Source organism: Tachyglossus aculeatus, chromosome 7 (genome assembly GCF_015852505.1).
Source record: "Tachyglossus aculeatus isolate mTacAcu1 chromosome 7, mTacAcu1.pri, whole genome shotgun sequence".
In the NCBI taxonomy this organism is placed as follows: Eukaryota; Metazoa; Chordata; class Mammalia; order Monotremata; family Tachyglossidae; genus Tachyglossus; species Tachyglossus aculeatus.
The window spans coordinates 43,502,670-43,527,687 of NC_052072.1; the positions used below are offsets into that span (position 1 = coordinate 43,502,670).

Below are 25,018 nucleotides of genomic sequence, written 5' to 3' on the forward strand. Positions count from 1 at the left end.
ATGAAGAATTGTACAATTACCTTGAGTAATCTTCCCAGCTTTCTGTTTAGATGGAGTGAGGCCAGTTTTTAGGAGCACATTAAGTCTCCAGTGGACCCAGGGCAGAAATCACCTGGGAAAGAAGGAATGGAGAAGGGGACAGAGCAAGAGACGGGAAGGTAAGTGCCCTCTGGACAGTAAGCATGTTGTGGGCAGGGAGAGTGTAAACCAACTCTTTTGTTTTGTACTCACCCAAGCTCTTAGTACAGTACTCTCAACATATTAAGTGCTCAATAAATACCACTGATTGACTGAATGATTGAAAGGAGTAAGGGAGGGAAGGAGAGAAGGGAGACAAGATGGAGAGACAGCCTAAAGGGAGAACAAGGATCTCTGGGGATGGGCCCATGGTCATACCCCCCTGAAGAAACACTGGAAGGGATACTTTAATGAGTGGTGTGGTGATCAGTCCCCACTGACTCTTGCAACCATTTCTCTTCCCACACGTTCTCTGGTAGTTTCAAGAGAATTACTAAGATGGAAGCTGCCCCAGGTCTTTATCTCTGTCTCTATCTCTCTATTTCTCTCTCTTTCTCTGTCTCAAGTCATTCCTTCTTCTCAATGGCACTGCCCCTCAGATCCCTTGCCTCAAAGTTATATGAGGCTGTATTGGTTCTCTCCACTGCCACATCATCTCCTTTCTCAGTGCCCTGTCTCTTACAGCACTTTCAAGGGACACATAATCCTTCACGCCAACCCCCATCCCTAGCTTGAGCCATCTGCTTCTGAACGTGGTGCCAGGGGTAGCACTCATGAGTTTTTTCCTTGGTTCTTTGGCAGGAACTGTAGTGAGGGAGTCTGGAGGGAACCCCACACTGAAAAGACTAAGGTGGGGAACCACTGATATAGTCTATTCTGTACTTCCCATTCTTCAGTTGAGAAAAATGAAATGGACAAAGTTGGGGGAATCCAGTCTCCTTCAAACCGTTCCTTGACAACTCCATGATTGCTGCCATTCATTCTTCTGAGAATGTCACAGTGGTTGGTACCATTTCCTGTTTTAGATGGCCCATCATCAACCCTGGGAAAATGTGCACTAAGGGCAGTTTATAGCCACTCTGTAGCCCATGCATCTGGGAACTTCTTAGTAGATCAGAGGCTTCTCAGCTGAGAGGCCAAACATAGTAGGTACCCAGTCCTTTAAACGGTAGGTAGCTTGACAGATTTGCACTGATTTACAATCAGCAATCTTTTTTAAAAAATGGAATTGCTAAGTGCTCACTTACATGCCAAGCACTGTGTCAAGCGCTGGGGTAGGTACAAGATAATCAGGTTGGACACAGTCTGTATCTTACATGGGGCCCACAGTTTAAATAGAAGGGAGGACAAGAATTTAATCCCCATTTTACAGATGAGGAAACTGAGGCATAGAAGAGTTAGATGACTTGCCCTAGGTCACCCAGCCGACAAGTGGCAGAGGGCAGGAATAGAACCCAGGTTCTCTAACTCCCAGGCTCAAGCTCTTTCCTGCTCTGTTTGTCTGGGCAATTGAGAGAAATTCTGCATCCTGCCTTGCAAATAAAATGAAACAACATGATGATGAATGGTCACGTTGATGGACCAGTGGCAGAGATGGAACTTGATGAATTTATTTTTGTTGGAGAGATAACAGGGCCTAACGCCACCACTCATCTCACTCTATTTACAGCTTAACTGAAGAGATCCGTCTATCTTTGCCAGGCACCTGAGCTGGTTATAGTCCATGGCTGATCGGCTCTAAGTAACCCCCTGAGCGAAGAGCTCTCTCAGCCAGATTGCATTTTTTCTCCCACTCTAAATCTGATGTACAGCCTAATTACATACCAGACCCACCAGGTCAGAGCTCAATTTTCCACAGGAATGAAAGCAACAAATGATCAGGAAAGAAGAAATCATTTCCTTGCTATAGGGCTTGGAGAAATGGACAATTTAGTGAGTAACAGTTCCACAATAAAATGTCTTTTGTTCACAGTTGTAAACACCTGAGTGTCAAATGATCCATCCCATGGAATGAGAATGTTACTGATGAGGATAATTACTGTACTAGTGGAAAAACAAAGCAAGAACTATAAAAGCATCTCAGAGTCGGCTCCGCCTACCTAAACATATAAACACAATAACCTCCACCCCAGTGACCAGTGGAGCAAAAATGAAAGGCAGATGTTGGTTCTTCACATAGAAGCATAGCAGGAGACATTGTTTGAAAGGCACATCCCTTTCCCATCCATAACCCTGGTTGAAAAAGTCAGGGCAAATCATTTTTTTAAAGTGACATTTCTGGGCAGTGGGTAATTTTTACCTTCTCTCAGACCCAACCCAGCAAAGTGCAGCCAGGAAATAGTGTTACACAAAATGATAAAAGACGACTTAAGTACGAAGAAGCCCTGTTCTGAGGAACTTTATATTTTAAATGAAATTCCATGGGGTTTGTATTAATCTCCGGTTTTCTTGTTTATTAATCCCTCATCTATCTGACCACTCACTGATGTTCCCAACTATTTGACGTAAACAAAGTTCTGATAATTCAACTCCTGTTCCCTTCATTTGCTCAAGCTGCTTGAGAGCAACACCCAGATGAGAATTTATCTGATGAGTTTAAATAAAGTGGGGAGTCCAGGAGCAAAATCAAATCCCCACGCTTCCCAGTCCAGAAGACCACTTTTTTAGGCTACCTGATTGCACTGTTTGGACATTGTGATCTGTTTTCCTAAGACATGGATTCAGGAAGAGCTCTCCCATTAAGTTCTAGGAGTCAAAAGTATTGTTAAAGGGTAGGCAGTTCTCTCTCAAACCACTCAATATCCTGCCCTTAACAGCTTTGTAAGTAATAACCTTCCTTCAGATCTCCTCTTATCAAGCCACTTGATAGAATAAGAATACAAAAATCCTCAGAGCAGCTCTATAACTTCTCTAGACTAGCAGACTCAAACAATAAGTACGGTGTAACAAGTACAACAGGAGTCCCAGAGAGGGAGATTTTTCTTGGCAGTGCCACACATAGCTGGCTAGACACACAAACACACACACACACACACACACACACACACACAAACACACACACACACACACATACACACACACACGTGAACAGAAAGAACACAGGACTGGGAGTCAGAGGACGTGAATTCTAATTGCAGCTCTGTTACTTGTCTGCTGTGTGACCTTAGGCAAGTCACTCCACTTCTCTGGGCCACAGTTATCTCATCTGTAAAATGGGCATTAAGCCCCAAGTGGGACAGGGACTGTGGCCAACCTGATTACCTTGTATCTACCCCAGCGCTTAGAACAGTGCTTGGCACATAGTAACCACTTAAATACAATCATTATTATCATTATGATGATGATGATGATGATAATGATGATGATGTGGAGTCAAGCAACCCCTGGACTGAGGGGAAGTTTCACAATCAGGTCATCTTACTTCCCCTCCTGCCCCCCACCATTGTCCACTTTGGGCCAAGAAGCCTTACCTGCCTTGGGTGGATGAAGGGGACTTTCACAACTTTGAACACATTGTGAAAACTCCATTCTGAATACCTGGGGTGTTGGGACTTGCATTTTGGCAGAAAAAAATGCTTTCTTTCCCTATTGTACTAGTCTTCAAAGCTTTTCATAATTTTTCTTCCACCTAGGGCTGCCCCAACTTGTAAGTCTTGAGCGCAGTGGACTGCATCTCCTACAGTTTCTGTATATTCTCCCCAGATCCAAGCATGCACTGTATAGTCTGCTTATAATGATAATGATGGTATTTGTTAAGTGCTTACTCTGTGCTGAGCACTGTTCTAAGCGTTGGGGTAGATACAAGGTCATCAGGTTGGCCCATGTGGGGCTCACAGTTTTAATCCCCATTTTTCAGATGAGAGAACTGAGGTCCAGAGAAGTAAAGTGGCTTGCCCAAGGTCACACAGCAGACAAGTGACAGAGCCGGGATTAGAACCCATGACCTCTGACTCCCAAGTCCAGGCTCTTTCCACTAAGCCATGCTGCTTCTCCAAGCTTCCGCTTCTCATGCTTCTCCATGATCTTGCTTATGATCCGTAAAAGTGTACACAAGTGGACATATTGGTAATTGCTTATTCATATATGCATAGCATACAGTGCAGTGTACAGTTAGTTCTACTAGATGGCTGTTATGTACTTGAGGCCTTTTCTAAGCCCTTTTATCCTCTTCAGCTCCCTTCTGCATTGTCCTGACTTGCTCCCTTTATTCATATCCTCCCCCAGTTCCACAGTACTTATGTAAATATCTGTAACTTATTTATATTAATGTCTGTCTCTAGACTGTATACTCATCGTGGGCAGGGAATGTGTCTGTTATATTGTACTCTTCCAAGCGCTCAGTACAATACTCTGCATATAGTAAGTGCTCAATAAATATAACTGGCTGAAGAACCTCGCATTAAGGAAACCTTTACGAGCACAGCCATACTTACTAGATCACACTGCATTCTATCCTGACAGGTGTGTGTTGTTGGAAGAATATTGCCCAATTCCCCATAAGTTTTCTGTCCAATACATGCAGGGAAAGCATGTGATATGAGAAAACAGACAGTGTACTGCTTATTTTCTTAACTAATGACAACTAACAATACTAAGTGGTGTGTATTAAGCACTTACTATGTGCCAATCACTGTTCTAAGAGCTGAAGTAGAGTTAAAAAGAAACTGGTTGCACAGCATCCCCGTCCCACATGAGACTCACAGTGAGTTGGAGGAAGGAGGACAATCCTCATTTTACAGATGAGGAAACTGAGAAATGTAAACAGGCAAGGACGATGACATCTTCCTCGCTTTTGGAAGAAAGAAGGTGGCTTGAGGTAGGCTTTAAAAGACAATTAAACTACACCACTCTCCACCTTCTCTACCCTCTAAGCAGATTTAACACCTTCAAAGATGTTTTGTGGACTTTGCCACAAATAGTAATAAACAATTGACTTCAACAACATAAACAAATACGCAGTTGAAATATTCGGAAAATATTCCCAGTTGTTCATAAGTCTCCCTTTGGCTCTAAAGTTAGAAGGGTTCAACAATTGGCTTAGTGGCCATTAGTGAGTTTTGGCTTGAACAATCACTTTGTCCATCACAGATCATGAGCTATACACTATATTTAAAAATGCTGGATCCAGGGAGTAAAAATCATGAGCATCTTTAATGTAATGTAGCTTAAATGGAATAATCTGTGACTATGCATAGACCTGAATTCATAGCTTGTTCTAACTTTTTGTTGGATAAACCCTGCTGGACAATAAATAAGTGTCTTCGACTTCTGTATCATTGATGTGGTTTTACAGAACACACTAGTTTAGGCTTGAAACAAGCACAGAAGCTTATGTCCACTCATTCTGATGTATTGTATTCTCCCAAGCACTTAGTACAGTGCTCTGCACATAATGAGCGCTCAATAAATGACTGATCAACTGACAGAAACTCTGACCATTCTTACCTCAGGTGGCAGGCACTTGGGAAGGCCAAAGGAGACAAGGCTCTGCTTACTTCACAGCTCACGTCTGCAGGTACAAAAAGAAGAACATAAGAACATAAGTAATGCCAATGCGGGTCAGAACACCAGTTCACCCAGTCCAGTCACTTGCCAGAAGAACCAGGGTGGCATCCACCTTCATGGTTATCAATGCATTATCCAACATACTTCACTTGAAGGGAAGAAACTTGGCCTAGTGGATAGAGAGTGGATAGATAGAGGCTTGGGAGTAAGAAGGACCTGGGTTCTAATCCCAGCTCTGCCACTTGTCTGCTGTGTGACCTTGGGCAAATCACTTCACTTCCTGAACCTCAGTTACCTCATTTGTAAAATGATGAGGTAACTAAGGCACTGGGGGCCCCATGTGGGAACAGGGACTGGGTCCAATCTGATTAGTTACCTGATTAGTTAGAGAAGCAGCATGGCTCAGTGGAAAGAGCCCGGGCTTTGGAGTCAGAGGGCATGGGTTCATATCCCACTCCGCCAATTGTCTGCTGTGTGACTTTGGGCAAGTCACTTAACTTCTCTGGGCCTCAGTTCCCTCATCTGTAAAATGGGGATTAAGACTGTGAGCCCCCCGTGGGACAACCTGATCACCTTGTAACCTCTCCAGCGCTTAGAACAGTGCTTTGCACATAGTAAGTGCTTAATAAATGCCATTATTATTATTATTATTATTAGTTTGTACCTACCCCTGCACTTAGAACAGTACTAGACACATAGCACTCAACAAATGTCATCATAATTATTATTATTCACTTTTCCCTCTAATAATCCATTATGGATGTTGTCCATCTATTTTACCCTTCTTTTGGCCTAGCAAACATCCCTAATTCCCCTTTTAATAACCCATTAGAGACCACATCTCTAGTAATTTATCCAAACCCCCCTTGAATCCGTTGATATTTTTGGTCTGTACAACTTCCTACAGTAATGAATCCCACATGCTTGCCATTTACTATGGGAAGAAGTGTTTTCTTTTGTTTGTCTTGGACCTGCTACTTTCTCATTTTATTGAGTGCTCTCTAATCCTGACAATGTGGAATTTTGAGAACAATTCTGGGTTCACATTTTCCAAACCTTTAAGGACCTTGTAAATTTCATCCTTCCCTCTCAGTCAGCACCTATCCATACTGTAGAATACTATTATTTTCATTCTAACTGCATACAAATATGCTCCATTTTGCACTCCTTTCTGGATGGGCTTTTCCAAAGTTTCTCCATGTCCTCACTAAGAAGCAGTCACCCAAACTGTGCAGAGTAAAACAGCTAAAGTCAAATGATAGTCTAACTACCATTTAGTAAAGCAACAGACACTCAGACCTTAAAAAGAACTACTAATTTTTAGGAGATTGAGTCTATTATTTTTTTCTTCAGAAAATGGAACTTCACACCTGTATCCTAATAATAATAGTAATTGTGGTATTTGTTACATGCTTACCATGAGACTAGCACTATACTAAGAGCTGGGGTAGACGCAAGGTCATAAATTCACCAGTCTAAGTAGGAGGGAGATGAGGGAACTGAGGCATAGAGAAGTTAACTGAGTTGCCCAAGGTCACACAGCAGAAAAGAGAAGGAACTGGCATTAGAATTCAGGTCCGCAGACTCCCAGGCCTGTACTCTTTCCATTAAGCCATGCTGCTTCCCTAAGAAAATAAAACTGGAGACGGGACTAAACTGGGTTTATATCATAATAAATCATTCAGTGGTGTTTATTAAGTGCTTATGGTATGCAGAGCTATGCTAAGTGATTTGGAGACAAATAATGGTACTTGTTGAACACCGACTGTGCCATACACTGTACTTAGCACTGAAGAAGAAACAAAAAATCAGGTTAGAGACAGTTCCTTTCCCACATGGGGCTCACAGACTAAGTAGAATAAAATGCAATAGATCCCTGCCCTCAAAGACCTTACAAGTCTAGTGACTTGAAAGCAGCCAGAAAGAACAGTAATAATTAATCTTAGTTTTTCAGTAACTCGTGGGTTGGGATAAAATTCTTTGGTAGCCAATGGTGGAGTTATGAGGCAGGTATTTAGAGAGGAAAAATTTAGATTTTTGTCCTACAGGAGAAATTTTAGCAATAGCTGTGGGGCATTCATTAGAGAACCTCTACCAATACCTCTGAGAGAAGCCAACCCCAAAATACCTTTCTTTGGGGAAGGATGGGGGATAGGATGATAAGGGATGCAACAAGGATGCTTTTTTCTCAGACTGCCATGTCAACTTTGAAAACACATCAATTTGCATCGGTGCAGATACAGTCTGGTGTATAGTTAATGAGCTGTTTTTGTATCTCCGTTGTGTTCCGATGTGTGCACTTCTATGTCATCCCCTGAAGTAGGTTAAATGGAGCTTTCAACTTTCAGTGCACAAATTTAAAAACCCTATAAAGACATGACAGGGAGGTATGTAGCAAAATGAGACAGATCTAAAGGACTTGGTGTGGAGTTCAGTTTCAATTTGCCATTCACGGGGGAGTTCAAGTCGGAATATGTTAAGAGCACAGAGGCTCAGAAAGGCTGACAAGAAACCCTGCTGAGCTGACACCAAAAACCAAACTGCTGGTGGGGAAGATGAGGTTGCAGTCATTGTGGGAGGAAGATGCACACAGAGAATGCACTGCTCCATTTTGCAATGAAGAATTGAGCCCACTGAGGGTTGATGGGCTTACTGTTCAGCATCAGCAAGTGAAAGGAGGGAGAAAGCTTCATGTCTGTGGTCTAACCAGAATGCAATACATTACTAAGCAGAACTTAGAGCTCAACCTGTACCACTTTCTCAGCCTTTACCTAGGAGGTTTCAGAGATGCAGACTGCAAGATCATTCCCTGGGTATCAACAAGTGAAGTGTTATTTCCCTTCTATATTTTATAGTTTCCTTTGTCATTCTAGTTCTTATTGCCAAAGGGTTCATCACTGCATCATATTAACATAACACTACAACATTAATGCTTCATACTTTTTCTAGGTCCTTGTAAATGGAGGTGAGTGGAACAGTTCACAAACATTCTCATGTGAATCTGCCTAATATGCCCAAGGGTTGAAGAGGTGGAAACTATGACTAATTCCCCCTTATGTGAATATAGAGTCCACAGGCGCAGAGAGATTAACTGGTTTGCCCAAAGGTAACAAGCTACAGGGAAAAAAAAAGTCTGCATTCATCTCAAAACAATATCCTAGAAAAGCAGCCATGGCCTTAACATTCGGTAACAAGAGTGCCTTAATAAAACAACATGACTTAGTGGAAACAGCCCAGGCCTGGGAATCAGAGGCCCCAGGTTCTAATCCTGACCCTGCCATTTGCCTATTTTATGACCTTGGGTAGTCTCTGAATTTCTCTGTGTTTCAGTTTCCTCATCTGTAAAATGGGGATTCAACACCTGTTCTCCCTCCTACCTTGACTACGAGACCAACGAGGGACAAGGACTGTGTCCAACTTAATTATCTTATTTCTACCCCAGTGCTTAGCACAGCTCTTGAGAAATACTAAGCATTTAAGAAATACTACCATTATTATTAAATCAATGGCATTGGGATGACTTGGGATTTGAAGAGCTAATCAGGAAGAATATCCTGGACAATGTGGGATTTTAGGAAGGATTTAGAAATGGGGAGCATAATAATAATAATGATGGTACTTATTAAGTGTTTACTATGTGTGAAGCACTGTTCTAAGTGCTGGACTGTGACCTGTCAGAATTGGAGGGGGAAGGAACTCCAAGGAGGGATAAGAGCATGACCAATAGAGAGATGTAAACTCTTGTGGGCAGGGAATGTGCCTACTAACTCTGTTGTAGGGTAGTGTACTCTCACAAGTGCTTAGTGCAGTGCTCTGCACATGATAAGTGGTCAATAAATACAATTGACTGACTAATTATTGGATTTGCTTCAGAGGAATGAATAGAGCTGATACGTAAGATATTGAAGAGTTTTTGCTGGGTGTGAGGGAAACATATAGCCATTGGAGGTTTTTTCAGGAGTGGAGCAAGTAATATACTGGCCATACATTTCAGAGAGGTGATCCAGGTAGTAACATGAAGAAACTACAGTGTGGAGAGGTTGGAAGACCACTGAGGAGACTGACAGACAGTTTGATCAATAGATGGCAAGAAATTGAGCAAGGTGGGGGTTGCTCGGATGGAGAGGAAGGTACAAATCTGGAAAATGCTATGGATGAAAAATTAACATGATTTAACGGTAGAGTGAATGTGAAAACCAAAAGACCATGAGAAGTTAAGGATGACATCAAGGTTGCCGGCTTCCAGGACAGGGAAGAGGGTGATAAGATCAAGACACAAATGGGAAAGGTAAGAGGCAGACTGGGGTTAGGAGGGATGATGAGAAATTCAGTTTTAAACATGTTGAGTTGGAGATAGCTGTGAGATATTCAAGTGGAAATGTCCTTGAGGCAAGAGGAAATATAAGGTTATATTGCTGAAGAGGGGACTGGATTAGTGAGATAGATTTGGGAGTCATTTGCATAGCAGTGATAGCTGAAGGCTTACCATTCATCAAAAGGACTAAAAAAAATTTAAACTTTACTATGTGAATTTATTCATTAACATAATAACAGTACTAATGATTGTGGGATTTGTTAAGTGCTCACTATGTGCCAAACTCTCTACTAAGTGGTGGGGTAGCTACAAGATAGTCTGTTCAGACACAAGTCCAGTCCAACATGGGGCTTGAAAACATGCACTGAATCCTCATTTTGCAAATAAGTAAACTGAGGCACAGAGAAGTTAAGTGTCCCTTCCAAAGTCACAGCAGGCAAGTGGGGGAGCAGAGTGCAGCACAGGTCCTCTGATTGCTAAACTCCTACTCTTTCCACTAGGCCATGTTCCAACTGGAGTCGATCCCTGATCCAGTACCTTTTTTCCCCCTCAGGCACAAAAACTTTTTCCCATACAGTAGGAAAAGAAGGGACTGAGAATGATATTCACAGGACATGGGATGGAAAGGAGAGACTCTTTACTGAATGGCTTCCTCTTTCATCCATGAGCCTTGGTTAAAACCTTTCTTCGGAACTACAGAATCTTTCCAATCACAGTAATTTTAATGGCTCAAAATGACCTCTTCCTCTTAGAGGTTGAATCTTTAAACCAACCATTTAAAAATAAATCTAGAAAAGGCATGCATTTTAAATCACAAAATTTCATTTAAAAACACCATATATCATATCCTTTTCTGCCTACCCTTACTGACTTCCATTATTTTATTTTAAAATACCAATGAATAATACTCCCACATGAATGCATATCAGTGGAAAACAAAATTACTTTCTTAATATCTTCTTCAGTCCAATGTGAGATACTCCAGACTTTTTAAAAAATACTCAACTGGTGATGACAATAAATTGGAATTTAATTATCCATAGCTTTGTACCATGCTTTCCTCACACTGAGTCCCTTTTAATAATCTGGTTCAGAGCCACCCAAGATGGAAAATAAGGGGGTTCCCCCAAAGATACTCATAAGAAATATAACATATTCTGTAAATTATGAATGATTGGGTTGTCTCACTAATGTTTTCCCATGTTTTAATTGCTTCCCCCTCTGATTTTAATTTCCTTACCTGTCAGCATCTATCAGCAGCAGTCATATCTTGTGACATTATGGTAGACTACATCAAAATTAATAAGATTTCTTTAAATTGTAAGTTGCTCTGGCCTTAATGAAGAGGTTTTAATTTTGGTAGAGCACTATGATTGGGGCTGACAATCCACAGCCAGGTCAAAGAACACAGAACATCTAAGAACCAAAAAAAGAGGTTAGGGCCCCTCAGATTTAAAAAGATCCAGAAGACAGTTGACCTCTGGGATTAAAAAAGATAGGTCTTGGACAGTGTTAAGTGGTAGGTTGTGCCAGACACTTAGCAACATGAATGAAAGCCCAGTGCCTGGAATGGGATGAGGAGAAAGTTGTTTCTCTTAAGAAAATCTTGCTATTGCATAAAGTAGTAGTAAGCATCAGAAAGAAGATGTGAGTGGCAAGATATCATCCAAACAAGAGGAAGGGAGAAATACCCTTCTAGGTTGAACTAAAAAGGGAGAAATGAAAGGACATGGGAGGTTGGAAGATCAGAAAGGATGCTGTTGCAGTAAAACAGTCTGATAGGATGAGTGATTGTACTGAATCCCAACATCATGCCTTCCCACGTCTCTCCTCACTTCAGTCTGTACTTCACTCTGCTGCCTGGATTATCTTTCTACAGAAACATTCTGGGCATGTCACCCCCCTCCTAAAAAATCTCCAGTGGTTGCCTATCAAAAAGTCCAAACAATTGGCTTCAAAGCTCTCCATCACCTGCCCCCTCCTACTTCACCTCCCTTCTCCTCTTCTACATCTTCCTCTGGTGCTAACTTTGCCTCATTCTTGCCTGTCCCACCGTAGACCCCTGGCCCATGTGCTACCTCTGGTCTGGAATGCCCTCCCTCCTCAAATCTGCCAATCACATTTCCCCCCTCCAAAGCCCTACTGAAGACTCACCTCCTCCAGGAGGCCTTCCCAGATTAAGACCCCTTTTCCTCAGCTCCTCCTCCCCCCCATCACCCTGACTTGCCACTTTTGCTCCATCCGCTCCCCGTCCCATAGCACTTGTGTATATATGTATATATACATATATATAATTCTATTTATTGATATTGATATATTTATAATAATTCTATTTATTTATATTGATGCTACTGTTGCCTGTTTACTTGTTCTGATGTCTGTCTCCCTTATTCTACATTGTGAGCCTGTTGTAGGCAAGGATTGTGTCTATTTGCTGCTGAATTGTACTTTCCAAGCACTAGTACAGTGCTCTGCACACAGTAAGTGTCCAATAAATACAATTGAATGAATGAATGAATATTGAAGGCAATGTCAACTACAACAGAATTTCAATTATGGTTCAATTAATCAATGGTATTTAATGAGAACTTCCTGTGTGCAGAGCACTAGTCTATGCAATTGTGATCATTCAGAACAGTAGAGTTGGTAGACATGATCCCTGCCCCTGAGGTTCTCACAGCCCAGAGGGAGAAGCCTGCTGCCTAGAGGTAGTATTATTATTGTCCTAAAGGTCTTGAGAAAGAAGATGGGCAAATTTTGCTTTGGGCACCTATTACTGAAAGGATGAGATTCCTTGTTGATGACACAAGCCAGGATGTCTGAGAAAGGATTGGTAGTATTGTCTATATGTCTGCATGGGCTTTTCCCCCGCCAAGACCACCACTGCTGAAATTAACACCCTGCACAGCTGAAGTACTGCCCAACCTTCTCTGTGAGCCACCACATCTGTTCGGTGTTCCATCAGTGTCAAGGACATGCCACAGTGGAAACCAAATGGCAAGATAGAATCACAGACCAACAGAAATACATTCAGGTTACTAGCAACAAACTGGGTTTATCGCCAGTCTCTCTAGATGGAGCATATATAGACTGGAGGAAACAGCCGGGTACATGGTGATCAGGAAAAACATGGTTCTTTTGAACAGAGGCTTTTGGAGGATCATGAAATGACAAAATGTCATTGAAAATAACTACAAGCATGGTATACAGAAGTGTCATTCAGCGGGGGACAGGCTAAGTACGTACACAGTATGCGGCAGACTGTCAATCACACAACAGAAAACTGATGATATAGTTTGATGAAGCCAGAACAGCTAGATTTAGGTGGACCTTTTTTTTTTAGATTGTTTTGGGAATTTGAGAATGAATAAGTACCCTGACAATAAGAGACAATGTGATCTCTATAAGCTCCTTGTGGACAGGGAACATTTCTACTAACTTTGCTATACTGTACTCTCCCAAACGCATAGTAACAGTGCTCTGCACATAGTAAGCCTCAAAAAATACAACTGAATGAATGAATGATTGACCTACTAGAAAGAACATGGGCCTGGGGAGTCAGAGGAATAGGTTCTAATTCTGACTCCACCACTTGTTGTGTGGTTTGGGGCGAGTCAATGCCTCTGTGCCTCGGTTTCCTCATTGGTAAAATAGGGATGAATACACCTGTTATTCCTCCCATGTGGGATAGGAACTGTAACCAACTTGATTATTTTGTTCCTACCCTGAGTAGAGCGCATGGTCCACAGTCAGCACTTTAAAAAAATACCACTATTATCATCATTATTGGGACATCATGTAATCAATCACTTAGCATGGCTTAGTGGAAAGAGCAAGGGCTTGGGAGTCAGAGGTCATGGGTTCTAATCCCAGCTCTGCCACCTATCAGTCATGTGACTTTGGGCAAGTCACAACTTCTCTGTGCCTCATTTTACCCCATATGTAAAATGGGGATTAAGACTGTAAACCCCACATAGGACAACCTGATAAGCCTGTATCTACCCCAGTGCTTTGCACAAACTAAGCACTTAAATACCATCAGTTGTATTCATTGAGCAAAGCGACAGAAGAATATCTCTCTAACCTAATGGGAGAGGCAAACAAATTTATCAATAGTGGGAGCAGGAGGAAGACAAAAGAGTAGCAGTATATCCTAGTGGATTCAACACAGGCCTGGGAGTTGGAAGGATCTGGGTACTAGTCCTGGCTCTGTCACATTTTGCTGTGTGACCTTGAGCAGGTCACAACTTCAGCGTGCCTCAGTTACCATATCGGTATAATAGAGGTTAAGATTGTGCTCGCCATGTGAGACATAGACTGTGTCCAACCTACTTTGTATCTACCCCAGCACTTACTACAGCACCTGGCACATAGAAAGCACTTAGCATATACCCTGACTTTCCCATCTCTGTTGACGGCACTACCATCCTTCCCGTCTCACAAGCCCGCAACCTTGGTGTCATCCTCGACTCCGCTCTCTCATTCACCCCTCACATCCAAGCCGTCACCAAAACCTGCCGGTCTCAGCTCCGCAACATTGCCAAGATCCGCCCTTTCCTCTCCATCCAAACCGCTACCCTGCTAATTCAAGCTCTCATCCTATCCCGTCTGGACTACTGCACTAGCCTTCTCTCTGATCTCCCATCCTCGTGTCTCTCTCCACTTCAATCCATACTTCATGCTGCTGCCCGGATTATCTTTGTCCAGAAACGCTCTGGACATATCACTCCCCTCCTCAAAAACCTCCAATGGCTACCGATCAATCTGCGCATCAGGCAGAAACTCCTCACCCTGGGCTTCAAGGCTGTCCATCACCTCGCCCCCTCCTACCTCACCTCCCTTCTCTCCTTCTACTGCCCAGCCCGCACCCTCCGCTCCTCCACCGCTAATCTCCTCACTGTACCTCGCTCTCGCCTGTCCCGCCATCGACCCCCGGCCCACGTCATCCCCCGGGCCTGGAATGCCCTCCCTCTGCCCATCCGCCAAGCTAGCTCTCTTCCTCCCTTCAAGGCCCTGCTGAGAGCTCACCTCCTCCAGGAGGCCTTCCCAGATTGAGCCCCTTCTTTCCTCTCCCCCTCGTCCCCCTCTCCATCCCCCCGCCTTACCGCCTTCCCCTCCCCACAGCACCTGTATATATGTATATATGGTTGTACATATTTATTACTCTGTTTATTTATTTATTTATTTATTTTACTTGTACATTTCTATCCTACTTATTTTATTTTGTTGGTATGTTTGGTTCTGTTCTCTGTCTCCCCCTTTTAGACTGTGAGCCCACTATCGGGTAGGGACTGTCTCTATGTGATGCCAATTTGTACTTCCCAAGCGCTTAGTACAGTGCTCTGCACATAGTAAGCGCTCAATAAATACGATTGATTGATTGATTGATTGATTAAAACAAAACAAAACAAGCACCCAGGAAACAGTACAGATGTCAGGATGAAATAACTAAATATGCAAATAAATATACATATGTATATCTATTCTTTTGATGTGAATTAAATATACACATGCCAAGGGTGACTGTAATGTTTAATAATTAGATTCTAAACTGTAAACTAGACTGTAAGCTCCTTGTGGGCAAGGAACACGTCTACCAACTCTGTTGCACTATGCACCCCCAAGCACTTAGTACATTGCTCTGCACAATAAGAGCTCAATAAATACTACTGACTGGTTGATAGGGTGTTATGAATTAAATTGGGGGTGACTTCCTGGAAGAGGTAGACTTCTCAGGGCTTTGAAGATGGGAACACTGGAGGTCTGTCATATCTTCTGGAGAAGGGAGTTCCGGGAGGGGAGAGTAAAGGGTCAGAGGCAGAAGAGTTGAGAGCAAGGCATAAATAGAGAATCAGGTACAGAGAGAAACTATCAACTGCCAAGATCTAGACTGTAAGCTCTTTGTGGGCAGGGATTTTGTTCACCAACTCTATTGTACTGTACTCTTCCAAATGCTTAGTACAGTGATCTGCACATAATAAGCACTCACTAAATACCACTGATCGACTGAGATGAGACCACTGTACCAGGCCACCATTCCTGCTCCAATCATTTGTTATTTTTATATGCTTGAGGTTTCTCAGACACCCCACACTCTTCTGAGCTCTTACATAGCTGATACTTCCCCTCATTTTTTTTTTTTTTTTTTTACAGGAAGGTGCTTGAAGGAATAACATGACCATGTTCAGTGCAGGCTCACTTTAGGTTCCATGATCTTCTGGGACTTATATTCATTCAATCAAATCTATTGAGAGCTTACTGTGTGCAGAGCACTGTACTAAGCGCTTGGGAAGTACAAGTCGGCAACACAGTATGGGTATTCCAGAATCCCCTCTCAGGGTTGCACCTGGAGAGTTTCCAGTACTCTACCAGTCACAACTACAGGAGGGAGACTCAAACAGAGGCATGCCCATTCCACTCCTAGCTTGGCCAGTGGCTAGTGAATGGAAGACAATCCACTTCTATTCCATTTCTACTACTATCACGCGCCACTAAATACAGTTTTCATTCATTCATTCATTCAATCATATTTGTTGAGCACTTACTGTGTGCAGAGCACTGGACTAAGCGCTTGGGAAGTACAAGTTGGCAAATTTTATCTCAGTACTCCTAGGTGATTTATTTTAAACCCTCCAGTGTATTTACAACTTTTTTTTAATTCTCATAGCAGAGAGGGGATTAGAACCCAGGCCTCAGGGACTGTCTCTCTATGTTGCCGATTTGTACTTCCCAAGCGCTTAGTACAGTGCTCTGCACACAGTAAGCGCTCAATCAATACCATTGATTGATACTGATTGAATTCCAAGGCTGTTACCTTTCCTCTAGGTTACCTCAGACCTCCTTCCCCTCCCCACAGCACCTGTATATATGTTTGTACGGATTTATTACTCCATTTATTTATTTTACTTGTACATATTTATTCTATTCATTTTATTTGGTTTATATGTTTAGTTTTGTTATCTGTCTCCCCATTCTAGACTGTGAGCCCGCTGTTGGGTAGGGACGGTCTCTATATGTTACCAACATGGACTTCAAGCGCTTAGTACAGTGCTCTGCACACAGTAAGCGCTCAATAAATACAATTGATTGATTGATTGATTGATTTTACAAGTCAAAACTCAGCTGTGCTGGGCAACAGCGGCATGGGAGAGAGTCGAGAGCAGAAACTCGTTTATGGTGCAGAAGGAGGCAATGGTAAACCAATTCTGCATTTTTACCAAGAGAACTCTATGGATACGCTATCAGAACAATTGCAGATGGAAATGGGGCATTCTGGAAGAGATATGTCTATGGCGTCGCTATGGGTAGGACACGACTGGACAGCATAAGACAATGACAACATTCCAAAATACGAAGAGAAACAGAGTGGGCTAGTTGAAAGAGCACAGGTCTAGGAGTCAGAGGACCTGGGTTCTAATCCCAGCTCTGCCAATTGCTTGCAGTGTGACCATGGACAAGATATTTAACTTCGCTGTGCCTCAGTTTCTCAACTGTAAAACGGAGATTAAATCTCACTTCCTCCTTCTTAAACTGGAACAGGGACTGTGTCCGACCTGATGAACTTGTATCTACCCCAGTTTGCTTAGAACAGTGCTCAACATTTGGAAAGTGATTAACAAATACCACAAGGAAAAAAAAAAACTTCATGTTCCCCTCTCCTCTTTCCATTCTCACAGTGCCAAACAAGAAGAGAGAAAGAACACAGACTTGAGGTATTGTTTCAGTGTTCTGATTCTCTACAGAAATAATCTGGGATCATAGTCACAACAGCCCTTTAGCTAAGTGGGATGCCTGGGTAAAATTCAATATTGGTGGCATTACCTTCAAATGGAAGATAGGTACATACTGATACACTAGCTGAGTGAGCTACAAATGGAGGTGTTTAAAATGTGTTTACCATTCTCTCCTGCCTTCTCCCACACATCTATCTGCTAATTCTCTGTCTCCCATCCAGCAAGTCATATACTCTGACCTATCAAAGTACTCTAGAGTACCTTTCTCTTTCAGTCTTTTTCCCTTTGTATCCCTCTGACTCAGTCTTTAACTAAGCACATCTTTCTGAATTGGCCTTTCAATATCTCTACATCACTGTCATCTGTTTCAGCTTCTTTCTCTGTCTCTGATTCCCTGTCATCTCTCTCTGGGTCTCTATCCCTTCCTTTTTCTTTCTGGGTTATTGCTTTTCTGTCTTTTTGTGACTGTCTCCATTTCTGTCAGATTGTCTCTGTGGTCTCTATGCCACTACCTTTCTGCCTGTTACCATGTTTCTATCTTACCTAAGGCTCTAACTGATTCTCTTTGTCTGCCTCTCTCTTTTTAAAAAAAACAACAATATTTGTTAAGCACTTACTAGGTGCCAGGCACTGTCCTAAGCACTGGGGTAGATACAAGCTAATCAAGCAGGACACCGTCCATGTCCCATGTGGGGCGAACAGTCTTAATCCCAATTTTACAGATGAGGGAACTGAGGCCCAGAGAATTCAAGTGACTTACCCATGGTCACACAACAGACAAGTGGCAGAGTTGGGATTATTCATTCATTCAATCAATTCATAAATACAATTGATTGATTCAATCCTATTTATTGAGTGCTTACTTTGTGCAGAGCACTGTACTAAGTGCTTGGGAAGCATAAGTCGGCAACATATAGAGATGGTCCCTACCCAACAACGGGCTCACAGTCTAGCAGGGGGAGACAGACAACAAAACAGAACATGTAGACAGGTGTCAAAATTGTCAGAACAAATAGAATTATAGCTATGTGCACATCATTAACAAAATAAATAGAATAGTAAATATGTACAAGTAAAATAGAGTAATAAATCCATACAAATATATACAAGTGCTGTGTGGAGGGGAAGGAGGTAGGGCGGGGGGATGGGGAGGAGGATTAGAACCCATTATCTCCTAACTCCCAGGCACAGCTTTCCATGAGCCATGCTCCTTCTCCATGCTCTTTCTCTCAGTGTCCCTTTGCCCATTTCTAGATCTGGGTGCCCCTTATGTCATTCTCCCTTGGTTTTTCTGTTCTCCACTTCTGCATCTTTGCTCTCTATATGGCTTTGTCTGGGTGGACTTGTATGTGTCTTTCCTTTACCACTATTAATGTACAGCTATACTTTTAAAGGTTCTATTTAATCTCTTGATGGCCAGTAGCCAGTGACCTGTACCTCTTCCCTACTAATGTCATCTCTATGGAGCCTTGGGAGGCTGTTGGCTCTTTTTAACTAAGCAAAGGTTGTTGTTCTTTTTAGTGTGCTCTTTCTGGCTGCGAACTTTCAGTGGATGAATCGTACATATCCCCAGGACCCGAGTCAAGGAGAGCCTTTGGGTAATCATATGCTTAAACCAGATAGGTGAGAATCAGAGAGGAACCTGGATGAGAGCAAGGTCAATGAACAAACTCTTCACAAGCAGTTCAGAGTCAAAGACCCAGAGAGTCCTATAAAGAAGAGAAGGATGGTAAGGGAAGGTGGAAATGTCTTATGTTAAAACATGGAGGGAAAGTTCAAAAGACCTTTCACAGCATTAATCTTTCTAGATCACAGAATGCAGACCTGGATTTCCCTCTCAGTGACCCACCAGCTACAACTTTGAGGCCAGCACCAAGGGGGTTTATAACTCATTCATTCATAGGCTGGCAGCCAACACCCTGCCTGCCATGGAATTTCAAACGCCTGATGCCACAGAGCTACACCCGGGCTCGGCTTACATGTGTGGGGCTCCTTTCCATGAAATTCTCTCTCTAGAAGAGAAACTATGCTTTTCACCTGCTGCCACTCTTCAGAGCATCAGTTCCTGGATATGCCATTTACATCAAACACGCACTGCATTGATAAGATTATATTCCTTTAGTTACATTCGGGACCGATGAGACGCCTCCTGATTCCAGCCATTTGGGCTGGAATAATAATGATGGCATTTATTAAGCACTTATTACGTGCAAAACACTGTTCTAAGCGCTGGGGAGGTTACAAGGTGATCAGGTTGTCCCACAGGAGGCTCAAGGTATTAATCCCCATTTTACAGTTGAGGTAACTGAGGCACAGAGAAGTTAAGTGACTTGCCCAAAGTCACACAGCTGACAATTGGCAGGCCCGGGATTTGAACCCATGACCTCTGACTCCAAAGCCCAGGCTCTTTCCACAGAGCCACGCTGCTTCTCCACATAGACATCCTGTCTCCTACATAGTTCAATGCACCTGCCTGCTCTGCCAAGGTTATAAACAATGGGTAAACAAGGATTAAACAAAGGTATTTCTGCTTCCACATGTTAAGCAAGGAACATCACTAGAACCTAAGCTGGGAGTGGCATACTAGGTCATACAATATCACTCAAACATGTACTAGAATCACCAGCGAGAAGAAGAAACAGGGAAAACCTTCCCTTGAAAATCAAACTCAGGAAGTACAATTTCTCTTCAGGGAGATCCCGTATCTGCCCAGATCTAATCTTCTGATATTGTTCCCTACCTTCCTGTCTCACACTGTTGCTTCTGCAAGAAGTGGGAAACGTTAAACAAGCACTGCATGATCTCCCTTCCAATTCCAAAATGTGCCACTGCCTTCAGTACAAACAAAAATGTGCTATGGTCCACCAATCCAGGGGTGGCAGAGTCAATAATAATAGTTATCCTCAAGGGTGCTCAAGGCCCTTTTATGCATCTCAACACATTCATTTGTATATCACTCCCCAGAGGAAGGTAAGGAGGTTGGCATCATGAGCCCCTGAGGCACAGTCAAGCAACTTGGCTTTGCTCAAGGTCACATGGAAACTATGTCTGTACAAAACAGGTTGAAATATTTTTGCTGAATCCACCTATGTTTTAGCAGAGCTTTTGATATTTGCCTCATTAGCCAGCTAATGAGATGGAGATTTGCTAGCCTGGTGCAATTCATCACGGAAACCAAAAGGCTGGGGGATGTCGGAGGTGGGGGGAGGAGGGGGAGGGGGTTTACACAAGCAGGTCTGGGTCTTCCCCCACCCAAGAGCTACCCTGATCACGTATTCCCTCCCAATCTCAAAGTGGCTACAGAGAAGCAGTATGGTCTAGTGGATACAGCATGGGACCTGGGGAGCAGAAAGTCAAGAGAGAGTACAATACAACAGAATTAGCAGATACATTCCCTGGCCATAATGAGCTAATGTACATAGCCACAATTAATTTTAATGTCTGCCTTCCCTCTAGACTCTAAGCTCCTCGTGAGCAGGGAACATCCTACCAACTACCCCAAGTGTGTAGTACAGTACTCTGTAAGGGCTCAATGAATACCACCGATTGAGTGGTTGACTATGGGAAAAAGGAGGGGCAGAAACTTGACAGAGGTCTTCTAATTAAAAAATATATTCTAGGGGGAAACAACGGGTAAACATCTAAGCATTACAAGACTTGTTGCAACCGTTAAGTTCAAGAGAATCTCTAAATGGAAAGACGTGATGCTGCACTCTTTTCATACTGCATTTATCTATTCCACATCACCACATCTACTTACATGAGAATTTCAACTTGCAAATAATTACTAGCCTGGATACAGCTTATCTACTTATTTCCATACAATAAGATAACCCCTGTGGCAAGAAAAATGTACAGAAATGCATAGGACCGTAACAGCACTTGGATCTCCAATTGAGAAATTCAATTTTAGCTACCAAACTATGTTTTGGCAAAAGTGCAGTTGAACTCAGTGTACTTGTCACATTTCTAAATATACTCAGGTCACCATGACAACAAGAGAGACTGATGGATCTCTCAAAAGAACAGTATACTTAATTGTCAGCATTTTAATCTGATTCGGAAAAATGCTGTGTGATAGGTCCACTCACCATGGTTACTGCTGCCTAAACCCACAATAATAAAAAACAGCAAAATACGTTAAACACATGTATGGAGAATGCACCTAAAGAATATGAACCTGTGAAGAGCTTCATATTATGGAAAGCAATGAGAAAAACTTAAGGAAAAGTGAGGCAGCCTTCTGTAAGTCTGATGGCAAAAACCCCATTATTAATGGAATAAGGACGCTCATTAATTTAAAAATTCTAATGTAATCAACTGTATTTGAGTGATTACTGTGTGCAGCTACTGTACTAAGTGCTTGGGTGAGTATAACAGAATTGGTAGACAGGTTTCCTCATTACAAGGACCTCACAGTCTAGAGGGAGGATCTTAGGTCAGGGTTGGACTAATCAATACCCACCTCACTACATCCCTTGAGGACTAGCAGAAAGGCAAGGAAAGGCTGGCCAAGAGAATGTTGGGAGAAATGACTGTGGGGTTCCACCACAGGTCCCCCTCTCTGCTAGCCAACTGACAGAGTTCTTAGACCAGGGTTTCCATAGGGATGCTGATCACATGTGTCTGGACTAAATCAAAGGGCCAAAATCATCATACACAACAACTGCCCAGTCATTGCAGAACATGAATCTAGAATCTCAATATTCATTCAATTGTATTTATTGAGTGCTTATTGTGGGGCAGAAAAGGTGCACGGCTAAATGTCATGTCCTCTCAAAACCATAGGACAACTTTACTACCAAGAACTCTAAACTCCTTCAATAAGAGTGGCTTTACTATGAGCCAGGGGGACCAAAATTTCACTAGTACATGGCAAGTTAATTCTTCAAAAGCAACAAGGCTGCAGTGAATGCAACAGAAGATAATATAGAAATGGTGCTGTTAAAGAAGAGCAGCACACAGAGAGTAACTCAAAGGGCAACACCCACCTTGGGTTTGGGCCCAATTTAAATGAATTTTAACTCAGACTTGAAAATAAAGAACCAGTATTCATCTGCAAGTGGCCATTCAGGTTCTAGCCAAAGAAAAGAGGCTGAGTTGCCACTGTCAGTTCTCTGTTGGCATCTGGGATTGTGTTGTAAAAGGTAGATGTCTGGAAGTTAAGAAGAGGATAGAACAAAATAGGAGAGGCCTCATGGCAGCAGTGAAATTAGAAGAAAACTGCAGTGTGAGGTTCACCTTTTCCCTGGAAGCTTAGTCCAGTGGAAAGGGCAATAGTTGAAAAACCAGGACACCTGGATTCCAATCCAACTCTGCAATTACCTAAATGTGCAGCCTGGCCTAGGTCACAACTTCTTGGGGCCCCATTTACCCACCAGTAAAATGGAGACACAAATGTCTTCCCTCGGCTACTTCAGAGGATTATTATAAAGATAAAAAGTGAAATAAATAACCTAACAGGTTGAAAATAAAAGTGCTTCATAAATGGAAATCTTTCCATACTTTCCAATTGTCATTGTCCTTCTAAATATATTATCCTTTACCTCAGAATGAGCCCAGGTCTGCCTCCAGCTTGGGGAAGTCTTTGTGAATTTACCCTTAAGAATCTATATGGGATAGGGATTGTGTCTGATCTGATTGAATTCCATCTACCCCAGTACTTAGCACATAGTAAACATTGAAATATCACTATAATTATGGTTAAACATCTTTCCCCCACAGACTCACTCAGGGAAACATTTTAACAGTCTATCACCCCTCAGAATAAACTTCTGAGAGGGAGGACCAAATCTTTTGTGCCCTGCCCTTTTAAAAAAAATGGTATTTGTTAAGCAGTTACAGTGTGCCAGGCATTTTTAATAATAATAATGATGATGATATTTGTTAAGCACTTACTATGTGTGAAGCACTGTTCTAAGCACTGGGGCGGATACAAGGTGATCGGGTTGTCCCACGTTTTCCCATTTTACAGGTTGTCCCATTTTACAGATGAGGTAACTGAGGAACAGAGAAGTTAAGTGGCTTGCCCAAGGTCACACAGCTGACAAGTGATGGAGCCAGGATTCGAACCCTTGACCTCTGACTCCCAAGCCTGTGCTCCTTCCACTGAGCCACACTGCTTCTCTAAGCAGTGGGGCAGATACAAGATAATTAGGTTGGACACAGTCCATTTCCCCCATTTTACAGATGAAGTAACTGAGGCACAAAGAAGTTAAATGACTTGGCTAAGGTCACAAAACATAAGTGGTGGAGCAGGAATTAGAACCCAGTTCTTTCTTACGCCCAACCCTGTGCTCCACACACTAGGCCACATTGCTTCTCTACTTTTACTGTTCTTTCCAAAGAGACTAGTTCAACGACATAACCCCATGAGGTACTTAATAAAAATACCATTCAAAGAATGAATTGCACTTCATGGCATCCTGGCCTGGGTATGCCAAGGGCCATGGGAAGCACCATTAAAGGAATCAGCAGGAGATACATGTTTGGGGCAATGCTACCATAAGCATAACCACCTCTGCTCTGCTCCCCTTCTTTTATGTCTTCTCTCTTCTACCTTGAACTTGTTCCAGTCATTGACTAAAGAAAGATAAAGGAAAGTTCTTTATCCTTTGCAGCTCCTAGGACTAAGTTGCCAGGCCCCCAGGAGTTACAGAAAGGGTAGTAAGACTCAATGGGTTTTCTGTGAGCATGTTAAAAATAAGCATTCTCTAAGGCCATTAGGTGAAGGTTGTTGACTAACTCTCAGTTGATGTAAAAAAACAATACCTCTGCCCTTTTTTGGGGGGTATGAAATGAAACACAAAATTTCCCCATAACACTGCAATGTTCCTTTCCTGAACTGGTTAACAAGCATGCCTCCTCCACTTTGACCAAATGGACCCGCTTCGGTGAGATAAAGGATGCTTTCATGAAGATTTTTATTTGTTCCTTCTGAAATAATAACTATTAATTGTGCTATGTGGGCAGCGGGGAGATGATTCTGCCGGGAAACTAGCACAAAGCCATCGAGTGCTTTCAGTTAGGGCTTTTTAGAGGTATTTGATTACTGCACTTTTTCCTGTTCCTCTTCTCACATCTGGAACTGAAGCAGATTTGATCCTCCAGATGAAAGCAGAAAGTGGTTATTGGAATTGAATAAATCTCCAGATTTGATGGACTAAACTAGACATAGTAATAATCAATCAATCAATCGTATTTATTGAGCGCTTACTGTGTGCACAGCACTGTACTCAGCGCTTGGGAAGTACAAGTTGGCAACATGTAGAGACATACAGCCATTGAAAGATAGAGCTTCGCCTGAGTTATTGTTTAGCATGGCACTTCCACGGTCGGGGGTGGGGGTCCCTCCAAACAGTTGTACCAATTTAGCTGATTGTGACTTTGGTGATAGTGAGAAATTTACAGTTTCTTTTCAGATTGCACACACTTTGCCACAGCAAAA

General features: G+C 42.5%; 1 protein-coding gene and 1 non-coding gene across 2 annotated transcripts in view; one reads left to right on the forward strand and one right to left on the reverse strand.

Moving 5' to 3' along the window:
* The window catches only part of LOC119930838 (LIM domain containing preferred translocation partner in lipoma), a 728,061-nt gene that overhangs the window by 527,548 nt on the left and 175,495 nt on the right, over window positions 1-25,018 (reverse strand). Inside the window, 1 exon segment of the mRNA XM_038749542.1 lies at window positions 5,464-5,527. The gene's annotated coding sequence lies outside the window, so the exon portion shown is untranslated.
* Window positions 16,167-16,304, forward strand: LOC119931229. The gene has a single exon (XR_005452083.1). It is a non-coding gene; the product is annotated as a small nucleolar RNA SNORA7 (small nucleolar RNA).